This window comes from Pristiophorus japonicus, chromosome 8 (assembly GCF_044704955.1).
Source record: "Pristiophorus japonicus isolate sPriJap1 chromosome 8, sPriJap1.hap1, whole genome shotgun sequence".
In the NCBI taxonomy this organism is placed as follows: Eukaryota; Metazoa; Chordata; class Chondrichthyes; family Pristiophoridae; genus Pristiophorus; species Pristiophorus japonicus.
This window is the reverse complement of record NC_091984.1, coordinates 130,100,501-130,123,415: the sequence shown is the minus strand read 5'-3', so window position 1 is coordinate 130,123,415 and position 22,915 is coordinate 130,100,501. Positions and strand designations below refer to the sequence as shown.

Sequence of the window (22,915 nt, the reverse complement as noted above, 5' to 3'; positions counted from 1 at the left end):
GTGTATGTCTCAGGCCACCAGTACCCCACAGGATTTCCACCATTGATACCATTTTAAAAAGGTGGCAAGTTAGCATTTTAAGTGCAAATGCAAAAGTCTATAATGTTGGAACTTCCCACTTAGTGGGCTCAATTTTGGCCAGGAGTTGCTGTTTTCTTTGGAGTAACTTAGTTTTTCTGGCATAACTTAAAAATCCCCATTTTCCCCAATCAATTTGCACCAGTGTAACTGAGTTAGTTACGATTTTTTTAGTTTATTTTTTTTCTCAAAAGGGGGCGTTACCAGCGACCTACACCAGTTCTGCCCATTTGGGCCACTTTGGCCAGCTAATAGTTACTCCAAATCTACTTAGGCCAGCGTATGTGGCCACTTCAGAAAACCCTTGCGGAGAGTTAATGAAATCGGCGCAGGTCGGTACATCTGAGGCCACTTGGCTTGGGATTGAGGCGGGAAGTGGAGAGAACCTGGGCCTAAACCACTAAGCCTTACAAACCACCAAACCTTGCAAACAAAAAGTAATAATTCAATAAGAAATAAAAAATTGAAGTAAGTCCTACTTCATCTTTAAACCCAGCCCGGGAAGGCAGCGTGCCGGCCGGTGCAGGAGACCACTCGGCCTGGGATAGGAGCGGGCAGGAGAACTGATAGTGCTCCTGCCTGCCGATGATTTCTATCAGTTCTCCTGCCGATGCGATCGATTACTTAAAAATCGAACCGGGAGGCCACTCGGCCTGGGCTAGGGGTGGGAATGATTCAACTGGCCAGCATCGGAGCCCACAGAGCGGCTGCAGCAAGCAAATCACCGGAGAGGATGCAGCAAGCAAACGGAGAGGCTGTGGGCGAGGAGCTACTGCGCATGCACGGACACTCAACTGCGCATGTGCAGATGTCCCGGCACAGTACGCTGGCTCCACCCCCGACTCGACTGGCCACGCTGCACGACTACAGGGAAGAGGCCAGACAGTGGCCAAAGTGGGAAGGAAATTTTTCGGTGCACTTCGGAATGGAGAAAAGCGGCGCAACTCCAGTAAGTGCGCCAAAAAACAGGCTGGGCCAAAATTGAGGCCATAATGTGCAAATTTACAAAAACAAATTAAACATTTGTTCGAGGATGTCACATCTGAAGTTACTTTGTGTTGTGTATGTATAATATAAGTATACTCCCTGTACACTCAATGTACAGTTACACAAGACTACTGGATGTACCTTCACACTGTATACACAAGGCTTGTACCACCAGAGGGTGCAACTGGTGGAGACCGAGGGGTCACCTGTACACGACAGGTAACCAGGTATAAAAGGGAGCTCACCATGCAGTACCCTCACTTAAGAGCTGCAATAAATGGACTAAGGTCACCACAGTTCAAGTACAATACCTTGCCTCGTGGAGTCATTACTAGAATGCTTATAGACTGAATACTTTGGAATTAAATCTTTTGTCCATGGCTGCTCCCTGATTTTGATTAATTTTAAACAGGAGTTTTGAACACAACAGTAACAACCCCAGTTTGCACGTTCATTAAAAGTCAGCATATTCGCATAAGATGAGATGTAGGGAACATAAGCATAGCAGTTGTGTTATTGGACTTGTAATCCAGAGGCCAGGACTAATGATCTGGAGACACGAGTTCAAATCCCACCATGGCAGCTGGGGAATTTAAATTCAGTTAATTAAATACATCTTTAGGGAAGGAAATCTGCTGTCTTTACCTGGTCTGGCCTATATGTGAGTCCAATAATGTGGTTAACTCTTAACTGCCTTCTAAAATGGCCTAGCAAGCCATTCAGTTGTACCAAACCTCTACGACACACCATATGGACTGCAGCGGTTCAAGAAGGCGGCTCATCACCATCTTCTCAAAGGCAGTTAGGAATGGGCAACAGATGCCGGCCTTGCCAGCAATGCCCACATCCCGTGAATGAATAAAAAAATGTTTTAATCTTGTTTACTTCCACAGCACCTGTTTGAAGTATATTGGCAATGGCCCCAAATTGTGGTCGGAGGCTTCCTGCGGGTGGGCGCCACCGCCTGAAATGTTTTTAACGAAAATATCTGGTGGTCCCGGAGGAACAGAGCCTAGATGCACAGTCCAGCGTAAGGACCCACGTATTCCAAGAGCGTATGCGTATCCTCGGATCACATGGGTCTGGACCACCAAACACGATGTATTCTCATTCATAGTATTGGAAGCTCCGAGCTCCGAGCTCCCAATACTATCAATGAGAATACCCTGAAAATCAAATAAAACACAAACATAAATTAAAAGAAGACACCATTCCTTTTTAATTAATAGAAATTGCATTAAATTAAATCTTTTAGAGAAAAATTTATTTTTTGACATTTTTTTCAAAATAGTGTTAAAAATAAACTTGCCTTCATAGACAGGGCTTTAATATAAAAATAAGTATTAACATTACATTTTTCTATGTTTTAATACTCTTACGCTGATATAAGTAGGCTATACGCAAATAGCCCAAATCTTCGCCCATGAATGTCCTTCTCCCGGGGATGGGTGCACTCTGTCAAAATGTCACAAAAACCGGAACTCAGCAAATGTGCACTGCGCACCGAGAACCGGCATTTGCGAGGCCTCTGCGGGTGTGTCTGCACATCGCACGTACCCGGAGAGGCTGCATTTTTTGGGCCAACGTTGATTGATAAAGTATTACAGAAGTGTGGGAAGAAAATGGTTTGCTTTTGATCAGAAAAGTCAATTAAGCTAAATGCAGTTAAGTTCAAAGAACCAGGAACGATTGGAATACATCTAACTGAAATTTTGAGGAAGAGAGCAAATATCAGATGAAGCATCCCCAAGTAATGATTCACAGACACTCGTGTCTCTTGGTCATAAAGATTCTTGGCATTGTACAGCTAATCATCTTAAATCTGACAGGCCAGGCTTAAAAGCAAATGCCTGTTCTTGGAAGTATTTATAAGTATATAAAAAGGACATTTTGTCAGCAGTTTAGTTTGTCTTGCTGTGGTGTATGGGATGAATTAAACTCTGAAAACTTACGTTAATATAATTGGGATAAGAATTGTATTCTGTTTTTGCTGAGGAACAAGATTGCTTCATTCATTTTATTTCATCTCAAGTTCTGTAAAGAAGAACTGAAAGAATCTTATCTGACAGGCTTATTTAGTTAACCTTTGGAATCTGTTTTCAGGCCTCTCGTGCTTCATTGGAATGTTTGATATCTTCCTTACACTGCTTCCCTTTGACGTCTGAAAACAAATTGCAGCTGGAAATAGTTGATAAACTTGCCTCATAGCTTTATGGAATGATACAGCATAGAAGGCCATTCGGCCCATCGTGCCTGTGCCAGCTCTTTGTCCGATTAGTCCCACTCCCCCACTCTTTCCCCATTGCCCTGCAAAATTTTCCTTTTCAAGTATATATCCAATTCCCTTTTGAAAGTTACTAATGAATCTGCTTCCACTGCCCTTTTAAGCAGTGCATTCTGGATCATAACAACTTGCTGTTGTTATAAATCTCCTCATCTCATCTTCTTAACAGCTGAGCCTCTTATGAAATGCGAAGGAAAAGAAAGACTTGCATTTATGTAGCGCCTTTCGCGTCTCAAAGCGCTTTACAACCTGTTATATATGCAGACTATAGTTATACTCTCTGTGTAGTCACTGTATAGTTGCATAAGATGGAGATTTGTTCCCTAATGTACTGTCAATAAGGTTTACACTGTGTACATACTATGCTGGCACCACTAGAGGGTGCAACTGGCAGAGACTGGGGTTTCCTGCCCCTGTGGCAGAGGCTATCCACCAGAGGGCACTGCAGTGGGAGGCCTGAGGGTCACCTGCATAGGTGTGCAGGGCCCAGTATTAAAGGCTTCCCACCATGCTTGTGCCTCACTCTGGAGTTACAAATAAAGGACCAAGATCATTACAGTTTTGAGTACAACACATTGCCTCATGGAGTCATTCATAAGTACATTACAGACATAACACAGCCATTGAAGTACTTTTGGAGTCTAGTCACTGTTGTAATGTGGGAAATACGGTAGCAAACTCCCACAAACAGCAATGTGATACTGACCAGATAATCTGTTCCATTTGTGATGTTGATTGAGGGATAACTATTGGCCAGGACACCGGGGATAACTCCCCTGCTCTTCTTCGAAACAGTGCCATGGGATATTTTACATCCACCTGAGAGAGCAGACGGGGCCTCGGTTTAACGTCTCATCCGAATATAGTGCTTGATAAAAAGATACATGGTGCTATCTAGTAATAAAGGGATGACTGGTGTGCCCGTGGCTTGCGATTGCTTATATAATCAGCACATAAGATAAAGTTTCAGATCATAAGGAACATCTATGGAAGCTGCCTTGTGCAATAAGAGCCAGAAAGAAGGAGAGTATTAGAAGCAAGTCTGAATCATAACAGTTACAGCTGCACAGTTTGGTTTTACCAGCATGTTGTTGAATCACTGCTCTTTTGGCTAATGCTTCAGGACTCTCATACGTGGGTTGGTATGTGTCACATGTCGTTACTTTCCTTTCGGAATAAATAGGAAACGTGCATTCGTTTGTGGCCCAATTGCTTGGCCAATATTGAAAGTCAAAAATGTTCAAAGTATTCCATTGTCACTTAACTCTTTCTAATTCATCATCATCATAGGCGGTCCCTCGAACGAGGATGACTTGCTTCCACATGAGTTCACATATGTTTCAATGAAGGACCCGATGTTCTGGTCCTGAACTCCAATTGGAAGATGCCTGTGCGTGAATTTTTTTAACGTGTAGTGACCGTTGCACATCAGCCACCACACGGGCTTGACAGAGCAAGGCCTTTATCCAGAGGTCCCTCCAAGGTCGGCAGGCGGCAAATGGATGACATATGCCGCCAATCTGGGCGGCAACGGGTGGGAGGTCTCATTCTCAGCGGCAGAGGCGCTTGCCGCTGAAGTGCCACCGAGGATGGAGTAGGGCCCTCGGAGGGTCAAAGACTTGAAAAAAAAATCACCAATAAAAAAAATACAAAAACTATCCGAAGACCTTCAGGAGACCCCATGCAGGTAAGTCGCTCTTGACATTTAAAAAAAAATGTTCACTTACCTTTTTTTCAGGTTCTTCAGACTTACCGTCAGGAACAGACCAGCCTCCAGCCAGCGGCCCACCCTCATTCTGCCGCCGACTCCCGCCCACACCAATCTGGGAGCTCGGCGGGTGAGAGGTCAGTTGCACCACTCAGCCGTCCGCTGACGTCAGCGGGCGGTTCCCGGCGGCTCTCTCCTCCCGCCCACTCCAGCCTACTCCAGATGACCTCCAAAGTGACACTGGACGGATCTTCAGGAGGAAAGTTGGCAGGAGTGGGTGGCAGTTAGCGGCAGCGGGCGGTGGACTGATCAATTTTGGCCCCTACACTTCTCTCTCTTCGGCAGTCCCTCGGAGTCGAGGATGACTTGCTTCCACACTAATGAGTTCTCAGGTGACTGAGGAGTCCACTTACAGTCTCTGTCATAGGTGGGGGCAGACGGTGGTTGAAGGGTCGGGTGAGTAGGGTGCTTGGGTTGTTGTGCGCTCTTTCCGCTGTTTGCGCTTGGCTTTCGCATGCTCCCAGCGAAGAGACTCGGTGTTCGGCACCTTCCCAGATGTTTCTCCTGCACTTCCACTCAGTGAAAATTGAGGCGGTAACATTTAAGGTTAGTTCTCTTAGTGTTGCTGCATCACTCACCGATGTCCTGTCAGTCCTGTAGAGCTGAGCAGAGTATGGAGCAAAGTCTGAAGCCATGGGGTGTGGAGGGAGGGGCGGGGACACCACACAGCCAATGTGTGCAGTTATACTGGTTGTGAACTCTGGGAATGGAGCTGAAGCACTGGTAAGACAAGTAACTGGTCTCCAACCAAAGGACTAAAGGACTGTGGCCAATCATCTGGATCCAGGTTGTAGCTGTGTGCGTAGCAGAAACCAAGCACCAAGCATCAAGCTATGGAAAGGAGGAAGAGAGAAAACGGAGCCAGCACCAGAGGGCAGGCAGGGATGGAACCATAAGCATGTGCATCCCTTCAGTTTACTGTGCGTTTTTCTTCACGTTAAGGTGTGAGTTGGGCACGCCACTAGGGCACAGGAGTTTGGATAGGTGTGGCACTTTGATAGCGAAGGAGGGTACATCAGGGATTGAGGACGTTGATTTGCATGGGGGGGGGAGGGACGAGGGGTGGGGGGGGGTGGTGGAGATGATTGTACAATTTGAAGATGGGATGGGGAGATTTACATGTTATTGTGCGACTTTTTTGTAAATGTTTTTTTATATTTCTGTGTGTTTATTTTGTTAGAAGTACATTTAAATTTAGAGATATAGTGGGAACGCTGAGATATTGTCAAGGGAACTGTATGCTACAAAAATGTTTTTCTTCAGAAGAATGTGATTAATCAATCTGAAATGGCTACAGAAATGGTTCTGGGATCTGCTTGGCTGAAAGGACAGCTGTCAGTAGAATCGAATTGGCCAAATTAATTGATCTGTGATGCTGCCCTCTGGTTCTGTAGTTTGGTGAAAGGGATTCTACAACACTGTAACACAATATTTACAGATAGAAGATTTTTATCACTGACTTTATACAGGAAAGAGAACCATATAGAATATATGAAACATTATAGTATCATGGTGGGTTCTATAAGAACATACATAAGAACATAAAAATTAGGAGCAGGAGTAGGCCATTCGGCTCCTCCTGCCTGCTCCTCCATTCAATAAGGTCATGGCTGATCTTCTACCTCAACACTTTCCTGCATATTGCAAATCCATTGATTCCCTTAATATACAAAAAATCTATCTTTCTCTGTCTTCAATATACTCAAAGACTGAGCCTCCACGGCCCTCTGGGGTCGAGAATTCCAAAGATTCACCACCCTCTGAGTGAAGAAGTTTCTCCTCATCTCAATCCTAAATGGCCGACCCCATATTCTGAGACTGTGACCCCTGGTTCTAGACTTCCCAGACAGGGGAAACATCCTCCCTGCATCTACTCTGTCAAGCCCTGTAAGAATTTTGTATGTTTCAATGAGATTCTTCTCATTCTTCTGAACTCCTCATAGGACAAACCCCCCATCCCAGGAATCAGCCTGGTGAACCTTCTTTGCACTCCCTCTATGGCAAGTATATCCTTCCTTAGGTAAGGAGACCAAAACTGTACACAATACTCCATGTGCGGTCTCACCAGGGCCCTATATAATTGCAATAAGATGTCTTTACTCTTATACTCAAATCCTCTTGTAACAAAGGCCATTATACCATTTGCTTTTGTAATTGCTTGCTGTATGCTGTACCTTTTGTGCTGTATGGTTTATCTATGGGTACGGGACCCGTAATAATTTCATGTTGGATCAGACGATGCTATAGCAAGGGTGTCTTATACTGATACAAGAACAGAAAATGTTGGAAACAGTCAGCTGGTCAGGCAGCACTTACGAAGAGGGGAAATAGGTTACCGTTTCAGGTCTAATGATCATACGTTAGAATAAAAAAAAAATGTCTTAAACTGGCGTCTGGTCATAAACTGACAATCTGCTACATGGTTTCTCCATTAGAAAGGCAGCCACAAACCACACAAGATATCTCAGAGACTATTGTGGCTATGTTGTCAACGTTTACAAGCCTCCAGAGTCACTGGAACCCAGAATAGCTAGGTGTAAAGACTCCTCAGCAAAAATCATCAATGCTGACTCAATTAAACCCTTCAAAACAGAATTGGATAATATTTGTTTTGGAACGGAATACAATGTTGTAGGAATAAAGTAGAGATGAAAACCCATGGGAGATGATGATTCCTTCCAGCGATGCAGGGGAGCGGTCAGCTTTTTCTGTAAGGGCCGAATTGTAAAGAGGAATAAATATCCTGGAGTTCCCTTGTCTTTTGATTCCTCGTTTCCTTTGGGATTAACTTCCCTCGTTTCCCTTGGGATTAGGAAATATTTTTGTAGAACTGGAATTTAACATGAAGGGTCCCCTTACCAAAAAGTAAAGAGTTAGTGAATGCAAACCCACGCATCGTTTCAGGCAGTCACTCTTTACAGTGAAAATCAATTGTCAGCCAATTTTCTTTGGTTAATGGAGAGGGAACGAATGATGATAAGAATGGAGCTTTTTACAAACCATCTCTTACTACTGGGCTGTGTAAGGAGCCATGGAAACATGGGCTTGGATTGGCAAACATTCTACCGTACAGTGCCACATTAAGCTGTACTTTATTTACCACAATGCTCATCCGAAAAAAATTATTTCAAATGAATTTCAGGTACAGTCAACACTGTGCAAAACATGTCCTGATATAACGTATACTCACTGTGGCAAGTTGGTGCTTGTTCCAGGCAACCAGCAGAGGCCCTTCAAAGACTATTTTTCTACATTTTAATACTTCAAGTATGCTTATTCACATAATGTAAAATAATCTGGCTTGACTTGGGATTTAAGAATATGAATCAAATGGGTTGTTCTGACAAAACACACAAACATAAATTAATTTGATATTACAGAATCGTAGAATATTACAGCACAGAAGGAGGCCATTCGGCCCATCGAGTCTGCGCCGGCTCTTTCGACGAGCAATTCAGTTAGTCCCACTTCTATGCTCTTTCCCCATATCCCTGCAATTTGTTCTCCTTCAAGTATTTATCCAATTCCCTTTTGCAGGCTGCTATTAAATCTATTTCCACCCTATCTGGCAGTGAATTCCAGATTCTAACCACTCATTGTGTAAATTAATGAAGACACAAGTATGTTTCCCACATTACAACAGTGACCACACTCCAAAAGTACTTAATTGGCTGTGAAGCGCGTTGAGACATCCGGTGGATGTGAAAGGCGCTATATAAATCCAAATCTTTCTTTTCTTTATTTAACTGACAGAAGGGAGACAGAGGACTTGTCAGATGTAATGTCAAAGAAGAAAAAAAGAGAATGTTAAGATTGTAAGAATCAATAAATGATTTAAATGTGGCAATTAAGTGTGCAAGTTACTTTCTGGGAAAGTGCCTATTTTTTAGAAGAATAAGGTTTTAAATTAAGTATTGAGGAACCCACCAAAATAAAGCAAAAGGGCTGCAGCCTATAGTGAAGGCCAAGATGTCAACCTGCGATTTATTACTGTCAACACGGTGATGTCTGAGTGCTCTGGGGTGTGTTAATCTCGGCCGTCTTTATAAACTGTGTACATTACCATTAATAGAATGTGGACTGTGATAAGCTCAAAGGAGAGCTGAAGGAGGCTGGTTTGTTCTGGTGGTTTGTAGAAGTAATTAAAATATTGTAATAAATCCCAGACATTGTTTATGCTCTGTGCAACAGTGCATTCTCTATAAGGTCCTCGCCTTGTGAATGCCTTATTGTCCAGGTAACACATCCCTGTGCCCTCATTCTTCTCAGTGCCGCACATTCATTTCCTTCTATTCGGTGTGCAATAGCACATCTTTTAAATTTCAAAAAGTACAAGCTGTGGGTGATATACACTGGGTAGCAACCCAAAGCTTACTGATATGCTCGATAATATGGTCACTGAACCCACAGCAAACAGCGCACTTAAATCTGTAACAGCTTCCTCAGATAAGAATGCGGCTTAAAACATATAAGATAGATGTGGCTCACCAGCAGGTCAGGCCCTCGCCTCTGTAAACACATCCACACATCGACAAATAGGGCTTTGGGGATTCAGCAAAAGTTATCATGAATTTCAAATGAAACAAAAGAATATGCTTAAAAATTCAAGCATTTGTCTGTGAAAAATCCTTTGGGAATTTACTATCTATATGTAATACAAAGCTTTAATTTGGTCTGTCACAGTGAGTTTTAGTACTAAATTAAAATAATTAATGCAATGGTAGTTTGGGAATATTGGTAGAATAAAAGTAGGTCAAGCAGCAAATACCAAAAGGCCTCATTAATGCTAGTGTATATTTCATAATGTTTTCTGCATGCCTAACTCTGAGAGATCATGCATTCTCAATGAGTCCTCAGCAAGCTTCTCCTTTATTTCTCTGTTTCATAAGCTCAGCAGAGCATCAAGTTATGTAAAGAGTTGATATGGGCAATTCCTGTACAGGGTACAGACAAACTTTCAGGAAAATCAAGAAAAATAATCCTATCCTTTGGATACGTTCGCTAAAACTGTCAACTTTTACTATATTATTTTGTAGTATTACATAAAATTTACAGCACAGAAACAGGCTATTCAGCCCAACTAGCTGATAAGAACATAAGAAATAGGAGCAGGAGTAGGCCATTTGGCCCCTCGAGCCTGCTCCACCATTTAATAAGATCATGGCTGATCTGATCATGGACTCAGCTCCACTTCCCTGCCCGCCCCCTATAACTCTTTATCCCCTTATCGCTCAAAAATCTGTCTACCTCCATCTTAGATATATTCAATGACCCAGCCTCCACAGCTCTTTGGGGCAGAGAATGCCACAGATTTACAACCCTCTCAGAAGAAATTCCTCCTCATCTCAGTTCCAAATGGGCGACTCCTTATTCTTAAACTATGTACCCTAGTTCTGGATTCCCTCACGAGTTCTAACATCCTCTCTGCATCGACCTTTTCAGCCCCATCAGTATCTTATATGTTTCAATAACATATATTGTTAGGCTCGAAGAGCCAAATGGCCTACTCCTGCACCTATTTTCTATGTTTCTAAAACCACCCTTCATTATTCTAAACTCCAATGAGGAGAGGCCCAACCTGCTCAACTTTTCTTCATAAGTCAACCCCTTCATTCCAGGAATCAACCTCGTGAACCTTCTCTGAACTGCTTTCAATGTAAGTATTAAATAAGAAGACCAAAACTGTACGCAGTACTCTAGGTGTGGTCTCACGAATAAACTGTACAGTTGTAGCAGGACTCGCTGCTTTTATGCTCTATCCCCCTTGCAATAAAGGCCACCATTCCATTTGCCTTCCTCATTACTTGCTGTACCTGCATACTAACTTTTTGTGTTTCATGCACAAGCACCCCCAGGTTCCTCTGTACTGCAGCACTTTGTAATCTCTCTCCATTTAAATAATAATTTGCTTTTTTATTTTTCCTGCCAAAGTGGATAACCTCACACTTTCCCACATTATACTCCATCTGCCAACTGTTTGCCTACTCACTTAACCTGTCTATATCCCTTTGCAGATTCTTTGTGTCCTCCTCACAACTTGGTTTCCAACCCATCTTTGTATCATCAGCAAACTTGGTTACATTACACGCGGTCTCTTCATCCAAGTCATTAATATAGATTGTAAATAGTTGAGGCCCCAGCACCGATCACTGTGGCATCCCACTAGTTACTGTTTGCCAACTGGAAAATTACCCATTTATTCCGACTCTGTGTTTTCTGTTCGTTAGCCAATCCTTTATCCATGTTAATATATTACCCCCAACCCCACGAGCTTGTATGTTGTGCAGTAACCTTTTATACGGCACCTTCTCGAATGCCTTCTGGAAATCCAAATAGAAAACATCCACTGGTTCCCCCTTACCCACCCTGCTTGTTACAGCCTCAAAGATCACCTGCAAATTTGTCAAACATGATTTTCCTTTCATAAAACCATGCTGACTCTGCTTGATTGCATTATGATTTTCCAAATGTCCTGCTACTGCTTCCTTAATGATGGACTCCAACATTTTTCCAATTACAGATGTTAGGCTAACTGGTCTATAGTTTCCTGCTTTCTGTCTGCCTCCTTTTTTTAATAGGGGCATTACATTTGCAGTTTTCAAATCCGCGAGAACCTCCCCAGAATCCAGGGAATTTTGCTAGATTACAACCAATGCATCCAGTATCTCTGCAGCAACTTCTTTTAAGACCCTGGGATGTACGCCGTCAGGTCCAGGGGACTTATCCGCCTTTAGTTCCATTACTTTACCGAGTATTTTTTCTTTAGTGATAATGATTGTTTTAGTCTATTTTCCCAGTCCACTTCAGTTAACTCTGCTTTCATACCTTTGTAATCACCTTCATTTAAGATCAGAACACTGGTTTGAGAACCAACTTTCTCGCCCTCCAACTGAATTTGATATTCTGCCATGCTATGATCACTCTTTCCTAGAGTATCATTTATTATGAGATAATTTATTAATCCTGTCTCATTACACAGTACCAGATCTAAGATAGCCTGCTCTCTGGTTGGTTCCACAACATACTGTTCAAGGAAACCAACCCGGATACATTTTTGAACTCTTTCTCAAGGCTACCTTGGCCAATTTGATTTACAAGCCTCCATTATTTCTTGATTTATACTCTGTCCAACAGTGTAGCTGCTCCAAGGGGGCCTATAGACTATGCCCACAAGTGACTTCTTCCCCTTATTATTTCTTATCTCCACTCAAACTGATTCTACATCTTGATCTTATGAGCCAATATAATTTCTCACTACTGCACTGATCTCATCCTTTATTAACAGAGCTAGCCCACCTCCTTTTCCTTTCTGTCTATCCATCCGAATTGTCTAAATACCTCTTAATATTCAGTTCCCAGCCTTGGTCACCTTAAACCATGTCTCTGTAATGGCTATCAGATCATAGCCATTTATATCTATTTGCGCCGTCAACTCATCTATTTTGTTACAAAGGCTGCGTGCATTCAGATAAAGAGCTTTTAATTTTACCATTTTACCGTTTTCCCTGCTTTGACCCCACTTTCTGATACACTCTTATTTGTATACGCTCTGTCCCTTCCTGTCACGCTCTAGTTGTCATTTTCCCCTATCGCGACCCTGCTCTATTGCCTTCTCCTTTCTCTGACTTTTTAAATTTCAGCTCACCTGAACACTCCCTCCCACTATTTAGTTTAAAGCTCTCTCTACAGCCCTAGTTATTTGATTTGCCAGGACACTAGTCCCAGCACGGTTCAAGTGAAGCCCATCCCAACGGAACAGCTCCCTCTTACCCCAGTACTGGTGCTAGGGCGCCAGGAATTGAAACCCATTTCTCCCACGCCAGTCTTCAAGCCACGCGTTCACCTCTCTGATCTTATTTATCCTTTTGACAACTACAAGAGAAATGCAGGGAACAGTATCAACACTTGTACATGGCCTTCTTTGACCTCACAAATGTCTTTGATACTATCAACCGTGAGGGACTATTAAGCTTCCTCCTCCGTTTTGGCTGCCCCCAAAAGTTTGTCACCATCCTCTGCCTGCTTCACATATAAAATAGGTGCAGGAGTAGGCCATTCGGCCCTTCGAGCCTGCACCGCCATTCAATGAGTTCATGGCTGAACATGCAACTTCAGTACCCCATTCCTGCTTTCTCGCCATACCCCTTGATCCCCCTAGTAGTAAGGACTACATCTAACTCCTTTTTGAATATATTTAGTGAATTGGCCTCAACAACTTTCTGTGGTAGAGAATTCCACAGGTTCACCACTCTCTGGGTGAAGAAGTTTCTCCTCATCTCGGTCCTAAATGGCTTACCCCTTATCCTTAGACTGTGTCCCCTGGTTCTGGACTTCCCTAACATTGGGAACATTCTTCCTGCATCTAACCTGTCTAAACCCGATGACAGGCAAACCGTGATCCTGACCAATGGATCCACCACAGACCCAATCCACATCCGGACTGGGGTCAAGCAGGGCTGCATCATCACACCAACGCTCTACTCAATCTTCCTCACTGCAATGCTTCATCTCACTCTCAACAAGCTGGAATGGAACTAAACTATAGAACCAATGGGAACCTGTTCAACCTTTGCAGCCTCCAGGCATGATCCAAGGTCGTCCCATCCTCTGTCATCGAACTACAGTACGCGGATGATGCTTGCGTCTGTGCGCACTCAGAGGCCGAACTCCAAGCCATCATCAACACCTTCACCAAGGCATATGAAAGCATCGGTCTTACACTAAACATCCGTAAGACAAAAGTCCTCCACCAACCTGACCCCGCCACACAGCACTGCCCCCCTCCGATCATCAAAATCCATGGCGCGGCCTTGGACAACGTGGACCATTTTCCATACCTCGAGAGCCTACTATCAGCAAGGGCAGACATCGATGATGAGGTTCAACACCGCCTCCAGTGAGCCAGCGCAGCCTTCGGTCACCTGAGGAAGAGAGTGTTTGAAGACCAGGACCTCAAATCTGGCACCAAGCTTATGGTCTACAGGGCAATAGCGATACCTGCCTTCCTATATGGCTCAGAGACATGGACTATATACAGTAGACACCTCAAAGCGCTGGAGAAGTATCACCAGCACTGCCTCCGCAAGATGATCATATTGAATGGCGGTGCAGGCTCGAAGGGCCGAATGGCCTACTCCTGCACCTATTTTCTATGTTTCTATGTTTTATCCTGCAAATCCACTGGGAGGATAGATGCAACAACATCAGTGTTCTTGCTCAGGCCAACATCCCCAGCATTGAAGCACTGACCGCACTCAACCAGCTCCATTGGGCGGGCCACATCATCCGACACGAGACTCCCGAAGCAAGCGCTCTACTCGGAGCTCTGACATGGCAAGCGAGCCCCAGGTGGGCAGAGGAAACGTTTCAAGAACACCCTCAAAGCCTCCTTGATAAAATGCAACATCCCCACCGGCACCTGAGAATCCCTGGCCCAAGACCGCCCTAAGTGGAGGAAGAGCATCCGGGAGGGCACTAAGCACCTATAGTCTCGTCGCCAAGAGCATGCAGAAATCAAGCGCAGAGAGCGGAAAGAGCATGCGGCAAACCAGGCTCCCCACCCACCCTTTCCTCCAACCACTGTCTGTCCCACCTGTGACAGAGACTGTAACTCCCGTATTGGACTGTTCCGTCACCTGAGAACTCACTTGTGGAGTGGAAGCAAGTCTTCCTCAATTCCGAGGGACTTCCTATGATGATGATGATTTACCCTATGCCAATTTGCTCGTGGCTCAGGTAGTAATCCAGAGATTATTACCTTTATGGTTCTGCTTTTCAGTTTAGCCCCTAGCTGCTCATACTCCCTCAGCAGAACCTCTTTCTTTGTTCAACCAATGTCATTGGTACCTGCGTGGACCACGACAACTGGATTTTCCCCTTCCCATTCCAAGTTTCTCTCCAGCCCAGAGGTGATTTCCTTAACCCTGGCACCGGGCAGGCAACACAGCCTTCAGGACTCACGCTCTCGGCTGTAGAGAACAATATCTCTCCCCCTAAATATACTGTCTGCTACCACGACAACGCTTCTTTTTACTCCGCCCACTTGAATGGCCCCCTGTACCACGGTTCTGTGGTCAGTTTGCTCATCCTTCCTGCAGTCACTGCTCTCGTCCACACAGGGAGCAAGAGCCTCGAACCTGTTGGACAAGATTAAGGGCTGAGGTTCCTCTATCACTACCTCCTGGGTCCCCATACCTGTCTCACTCGTAGTCACACCTTCTTCTCCCTGACCACGAGCCAAATTTGAATGATTTAACCCAAGGGGTGTGACTGCCTCCTGGAACACAGTGTTCAGGTAACTCTCCCCCTCCCTGATGTGTCGCAGTGTTTGAAGCTCGGACTCCAGCTCACCAACATGGAGCCGAAGTTCCTCGAGCTGCAGACACTTGCTGCGGATGTGGTCGCTGTGGACCTGAATGGTGTCCACCAACTCCCACATGTTGCAGCAGTAACACATTGACTCCTTGCCATCTCTAATGTATTTTATTTAATTAATTACATTTGGAATGTTTCTTTTTAAATCCTGACTCTTAATTTAAACCAATGTCCAAGAAAAACAATGCTGGTGTTCAGGCTCCACAAGAGCCTCCTCCTACAATAATTCATCTTGCCGTATCAGCATATCCTTCTGTTCCTTTCTCCTTCATGGATCACCTGGCTGGTTCCTCCCTCCCCTCGCCCAATTATGCCAAAACCCAGTTACAGGACAACTATGCCGATTTAGCCAGCATGGACGGATTTGACGCAGTATCACAAACTGGATGAAGAATTGTTTGTGATTTTCTGTTTCTGTTTGTAACAGCAACAACTTACATTTATATAGCGCATGTAACGTAGCGAAACATCCTGAGGCGCTTCACAGGAGCGATAGCAATAAAAACATTTTTTGATACCGAGCCACAGGAGGAGTTATCAGGACAGATGACTAAAAACTTGGTCAAAGAGGTAGGTTTTAAGGAGCATCTTAAAGCAGGAGGAGAGGTAGAGAGGCGGATAGGTTTAGAGAGGGAGTTCCAGAGCTTGGGGCAAAGGCAGCTGAATCGGGGATGCTCAGGATGCTACATGCACGTTGACATTGAAAGGGGGTCAATTTTAATGTAACCTGCTCCCTGGCAAACAGACGAGATCGGGTGCAGCGCTTTACATCCCGCCCGATTGTACTCCCCATTGAAGTCAGTGGAGGCTAATATTGGGGGGGTTTTAAACTGGCATTCCACCCGATTTCATGAGTTTCCTGCCTGGTGAGTTAGGTTAAAATGATGCCAAGGAGTCTTCATTCACAGCACCTATTCACAAACTCTATTTACACTACCATCGGGGGAGAATGTAGCGTTTACTCACTGTCATCGGGGAAGGGACACTGTACAGACAAGCACAAAGGGTAGAGACCTTTTGCACACTAGCACTGGGGGAGCGGGGTTTCAGCATACACCGCTATGGGGGGACAAGTGAATGAGGGGATCTTTATGTAGACTGCCACAGAGCATGGCACAGCACACCGAGGGACTCAAATGGAAGGATAGTAATTAATTGATTGTCTTGAAGTAAAGGCTTTAAAACTGGATTGCAGCGCTTACCCATCCCATACCCACTCTGATCCTGTCCGCTGCCGTTTTGCCCAGGGTGTTTACAAGGGCAGCCTAGGTGTCCACCTTAAGGAAGCAGGAGCTTTACTAAATTACACAAATCAGGGTGCTATGAGTAATATGAAAAAGAACAAGAAAGACCTGGAATTATATCGCACCTTTCACGACCACCGGATGTCTCAAAAGCGCTTTAAAAACATAGCAACATAGAAAATAGGTGCAGGAGCAGGCCATTCGGCCCTTCGAGCCTGCACCACCATTCAATATGATCATGGCTGATCATGCAGCTTCAGTATCCCATTCCTGCTTTCTCTCCATACCCCTTGATCCCTTTAGCCGTAAGGGCCACATCTAACTCCCTTTTGAATATATCTAACGAACTGGCCTCAACAACTTTCAGTGGTAGAGAATTCCACAGGTTCACAATTCTCTGAGTGAAGAAGTTTCTCCTCATCTCAGTCTTAAATGGCTTATCCCTTATCCTTAGAGTGTGACCTCTGGTTCTGGACATCCCCAACATCGGGAACATTCTTCCTGCATCTAACCTGTCCAATCCCATCAGAATTTTATATGTTTCTATGAGATCCCCTCTCATTCTTCTAAATTCCAGTGAATATAAGCCGAGTCGATCCAGTCTTTCTTCATATGTCAGTCCTGCCATCCCGGGAATCAGTCTGGTGAAGCTTCGCTGCACTCACTCAAAAACAAGAATGTCCTTCCTCAGATTAGGAGACCAAAACTGTACACAATATTCAAGGTGTGGCCTCACCAAGGCCCTGTCCAACTGCAGTAAGACCTCCCTGCTCCTATACTCAAATCCTCTCGCTATGAAGGCCAACATGCCATTTGCCTTCTTCACTGCCTGCTGTACCTGCATGCCAACTTTCAATGACTGATGTACCATGACACCCAGGTCTCGTTGCACCTCCCCTTTTCCTAATCTATCAACATTCAGATAATAATCTGCCTTCCTGTTTTTGCCACCAAAGTGGATAACCTCACATTTATCCACATTATACTGCATCTGCCATGCATTTGCCCACTCACCTAACCTGTCCAAGTCACCCTGCAGCCTCTTAGCATCCTCCTCACAGCTCACACCGCCACCCAGCTTAGTGTCATCTGCAAACTTAGAGATATTACACTCAATTTCACCAATGAAGTGCTTTGGAAATGTGGTCACTGTAGTAATGTAGGAAATAAACGGATAAACGGATGATGAGTGGCCCACACAGACAAACTCAGGCTGCTTCGGCCCGTCCAAGACATCCCACACCCTCTATCACCCCCCCCCCGCCCCCAATCCCCTCGGGATATGGAGCCCAAGGCGGGTGGATAGAGTTAGGATACAGATCAGGCATGATCTCACTGAATGGCTGACAGGCTCAAAGGGCTGAACGGCCTACTGCTGTTGCTCTGCTCCCCCCCACCCAGGTTCGGACTGTTGGCCAGCTCAGATTGAGAGCTGGCCGATTTCCTACCCTCTCAGAACCGGTGAGCTGCAGTGGGGCTCGCCAGCGGAATGGTAATAAGGCCCTGGCTGCGATAGCCGGGGCCTCCTGTAGGCAAGAACAGGCTGGTAGCCGGTGCCTTCTACCTGCTTCCCGCATGTTCTCGGTCCCAATATCCCCACAACCCTCACAGTCTGCCCCTCTGCCACAGATATCAATCCAGCTCGACACAAAAGCAAAATACTGCAGATGCAGGAACCTGAAATAGAAACAGAAAATGCTGGAAATACTCAGCAGGTCAGGCAGCATCTGTGGAGCGAAAAACAGAGTTAACGTTTCGGGTCGACGACCCTTCGTCAGAACTCTGTGTTCTGTGTCAATCCAGTTCAGTTTTATACGTCAATTGACGCCGAGTGAACTACCTTCTCTGGGATTTTGTTCCACATGACCACTCTGCTATGTTTAACAAAAGGAGGTTTGTGACCCTTAATTATGTTTGAGCTTTGTGGATTTCGTATGGTGACATTGTATCATCATTCATAGCTGCTTCACACTGACCAGATGCTTTCAGGACATGACCAATCATTATGCCCAAATCCTCTTCCAGCTCTGCCACTAAAGATCTTTTCATATTATGCGTGTGACTGGCTGGCTCAGTTGGTGCTAATGACACCGAGAATGTAGATTCAATCCCTTATGGGGCATGCACATTGCAAAAGGTTCCCTTAAAACTAACTTTGGACCAGTCAGCCATCCACAGGCCCAGGATACACAGGATTGCCAGGCAGGATAGCTCGGAATGGTTAACCATTGTTCACGATACAGCTTGCACCCGGCAATCCTCAATTACCCACACGGGATATATCTGTTGGGTCGATGGATGCCACCATGATTAGTGGACACCACCTACAATTTTCATTCCCGCTTCCTCTAAGTTCAGCTTTTTTTATTTCATAGAAACATAGAATCATCGAATAGTACAGCACAGAAGGAGGCTAATCGGCCCATCGAATCTGTGCCAGCTCTTTCGAAGAGCAATCCAGTTGGTCCCAGTCCCCAGCTCTTTCCCCATATCCCTGCAATTTTTTCTGCTTCAAGTATTTATCCATCCCCCTTTAACTACCACCCCGAGGGCGGATGTCAGCCAGCTGTGGGGCAATTTCCCCCACGAGGCTTTCAGCAGTCGGCGCGGGATGGTGAGGGGTCGCTGCCGATTGCACGGCAGCCCCGGGTGCTAAGTGCAGGATGCCAGAACCTCTACAACCTGTTGTGCTCATACTCTATTTATTTGTTACAGCTCACTAGACGGGCATTAGGACCCCGTGGGAGCTATTAACAGTTGCTGTATTCATGCTGGTTCACGCTGGTTTGGGGACTCCATTTTGGATTGTATAAAAGCACAGTTTAGTTACATTACATTTCTCCTGGCTCAGGTTGTCAGTTACACAACACAACCTCCTGGGCAATTTCCCAGGAAGCGGTAGCGCACCCCTCCCCTGGGCGAAAACTGTCTCCTGGGGTGCTAACGAAGCTGTAAAAAGGGGCAATGTTGCCCCACAGGTCTTTGTTTTAAATGTTTTACATGTCAAAGTCTTGAAGATGCATTGCTGCTGAATCAGCTTAATTTTTGCTCCTAAGGCTCAATGCTCCCTTGGCACCAATGGGGTTAATTCAGCATGTTCAATATTTTTGTTAAATGAACATGAACGACTTTGCAATAGAAAATTAATCTTTGACAATATGAGGCATTATGATTTATGGTGAAGTAATACAGTTTTCAAATACCAGAGTGTGTTCCAATATGTGTAAGAGAAAACGATTAGCATTGCATTGTATAACTGCAACGGACAGTGAGCAAAAATATGCAACTGCGACAATTTTTGTGCAGAAAATAATAGATATCTTTCAGATGGAACAAACCAAACTATTTGAAAGATTTAATGAAAATAACTGGAACATAATAGAGCAACATATGATAGATAATTTCAGAAACTGAATTGACAACCATGTCAGCCAGTGGCTCAGTTGCCTTTGAGTCAGAAAGTTGTGGAAGTCTAGGCTGACACTCCAGTGCAGTACTGAGGGAGTGCTGCACTGTCGGAGGTGCCGTCTTTCGGATGAGACATTAAACCGAGGCCTCATCTGCTCTTTCGCAGGTGCGTGTAAAAGATCCCATGGCATTATATCAAAGAAGAGCAGTGGAGTTATCCCCGGTGTCCTGGCCAATATTTATCCCTCAATCAACATAACAGAAACAGATTCTCTGGTCACTATCATATTGTTGTTTGTGGGAGCTTGCTGTGCGCAAAATGGCTTCCGCATTTCCTACATTACAACAGTGACGACAATTCAAAAAGTACTTCATTGGCTGTAAAGTGCTTTATGACGTCCAGTGATCGTGAAAGGCGCTATATAAATACATATAAATAAATATAAATATATAAACAAGTCTTTCTTCTTTACTATTTTTCTTCTAATTTTCCCAATTGATTGAATCACAACATTAATTTCTGGCTTTCTCTTATATTAAAATCTGTGTTTTCAATGTCTTGAGGTTCTGGAATATGGTCACTGGTGGGGAAATGGGAGGCCAGAGTCAGAGGATCAAAACCTTCAGTTGCTAACGGTTGGGAGGCAGAATGGTCTGGAGAAGGTTATAGAGATCGGGAGGGGTGAAGCAAGGAAGGTATTTAAATATGAGGAGGAGGCTTTAATTTTAAGGCGTTGAGAGAAGGGGTGTCAATATGTGCCAAAGCCACCGTCTCAGAAATCATGAAAATCTTAAAAATCATGAGATTCAGTAAGAAATCACGGGGGAGACATTTGGTCGCGTCTCTGTTGCGGCGTTAATCCAGGCACAGCAGTAAATTTTGCGTTTCCAGCCGCAAAATTCCCCAGCTGGTTCCAGAGTGTGAGCGGAGCGCTAAGGGAGGCGTTGCACACCTCTTTTAGGGCGCTAGGCCGGCTGAGCAACTGAAAATCCCGAGCTAAACAGCCGGCTCCGAGCACCCTAAGAGAGGCTTCCGTTGAAAAGAAAATCTGAAAAAAACACAAAAAACAATACATTACTAACGCCACATCCACGTGAAACGCAAAAATAAAAAAATACAAAACAATAACACTTATCTCAGGCACACATTTCCTGTCCTCACTGCTGCCGTTACAGCTTTCACAGGAGGTCCCACTAGGGCATGCTGCGGGGCGATAAGGATTGGGCCAGTTTCAAATTTCGAGCCGGTGTCACCACCAGAGGCGTTGCACGCCGGTTCGCCTCTCCCGGGCGGTACTGCTCCGTGACCCTACAAACCCGGCACCGAATGTCCCGGTGGGGCGCTGGAAGCTGGCCGCCCGCCTGCCCGACCAGAAATGCTCTCCGCCGCCATTACCACCCCTCCGGGGCAAAAACACAGGCAGCAATGGACCGAAAATCCAACCCATGCCTGAGTTACTATTGTTTTCAAACATAAACCAATATAGAATAACAGTTAGTTTATAAACCTCCTTTGTGGCTTTATTTAATCTCTAACAGGTCAGCTCATTATAAGAAGTTAAGATGTTGATGCCGAAGAAGAACCATATTACTATCTATGAGCTCTTCAAGGAGGGTGTAATGATGGCCAAGAAGGACGTGCCTATGCCAAAATATCCAGAGCTGGCAGACAAGAACGTCCCTAACCTGCACGTAATGAAGGCTATAGAGTCTTTGAAATCTCGTCGTTATGTAAAGGAGCAGTTTGCTTGGCGACACTTCTACTGGTACTTGACTAACGAGGGCATCCAGTACCTGTGTGACTACCTTCACCTTCTTCCACAAATTGTTCCTGCCACTCTACGTCGCCAGACTCGTCCTGAGATAGCCAGGCCAAGGCCTAAAGGTCTGGGTGAGGACCATCCAGCTCGTCTTCGTGGAGACACTTACAGCAGACTGCTCCTTTTGGTTCAGACAAGAAGGCGGAAGCTGGTGCTGATGCCGCGAGAGAATTCCAGTTTGGAGGCGGATTTGGCCGTGGTCGTGAACAACCTCAGTAAATGTGTACTATTTGTTGTGTAAGATAAAATCAATTGAAATACATGAAAGAAAACATTTAAAAAATTAGCCCTTTACAAAAACTATATTACTGCATCGGAAAAATCTTTAAAAAATATATTTTTTTAAAAATCCTAGCCCGTTAACACCACTCCTCACCTGGTGCTCAGCACAAATACCACACAATGCGGTCCCCGAAGATGCCAACCAGAGGTAAATTTTTTGAAAAATAAATCAAAACACCTTCCCTTGGAGACAAGTGGCAATCACTCCCTGCCCCACCATAGGTCACTCCAAGCCCTCTCCTGGGATATGCCCGAGGGCTGGTGCTGGCACTGATATCTTCGCGGCAGCAGTGATGCTATAATTGGCCTCAAAGCTCCTGTTGCCTCTTATCTCAATACTGAGATACAGTCTTGCTGCAGGCCCAGAGACTGGAAAGCAATGTTCCCTCTTCATTTTTTTTTGGTGCACGGTCCCTTTAAGTGGCTGCGAGACCCATTTGAATTTTGATGTATGCGTGGTTTCCTCCCATTCGAGAGCCGGTGAACAGCCTGTGCGGGACCCCCAGACCACTGCACAGCCGCACAATTTAGTGGGAACGTTGCGGGACAGCCTCTTCCTTCCCGCCTCCCTTTCCCCCTCCACTGATGGCGTTAAATTAATCCACTAAATTGATACGTTATTGAAGTATGTCTGCGCTCCTCTAATTCTGCACTTGCGAGAGGACCCGGC

General features: G+C 44.9%; 1 protein-coding gene and 1 pseudogene across 1 annotated transcript in view; one reads left to right on the top strand and one right to left on the bottom strand.

Moving 5' to 3' along the window:
- The window catches only part of astn1 (astrotactin 1), a 3,463,295-nt gene that overhangs the window by 975,454 nt on the left and 2,464,926 nt on the right, over positions 1 to 22,915 (bottom strand). The gene's annotated exons all lie outside the window — the stretch shown is intronic.
- On the top strand, positions 21,707 to 22,182 carry LOC139268746 (small ribosomal subunit protein eS10-like; annotated as a pseudogene).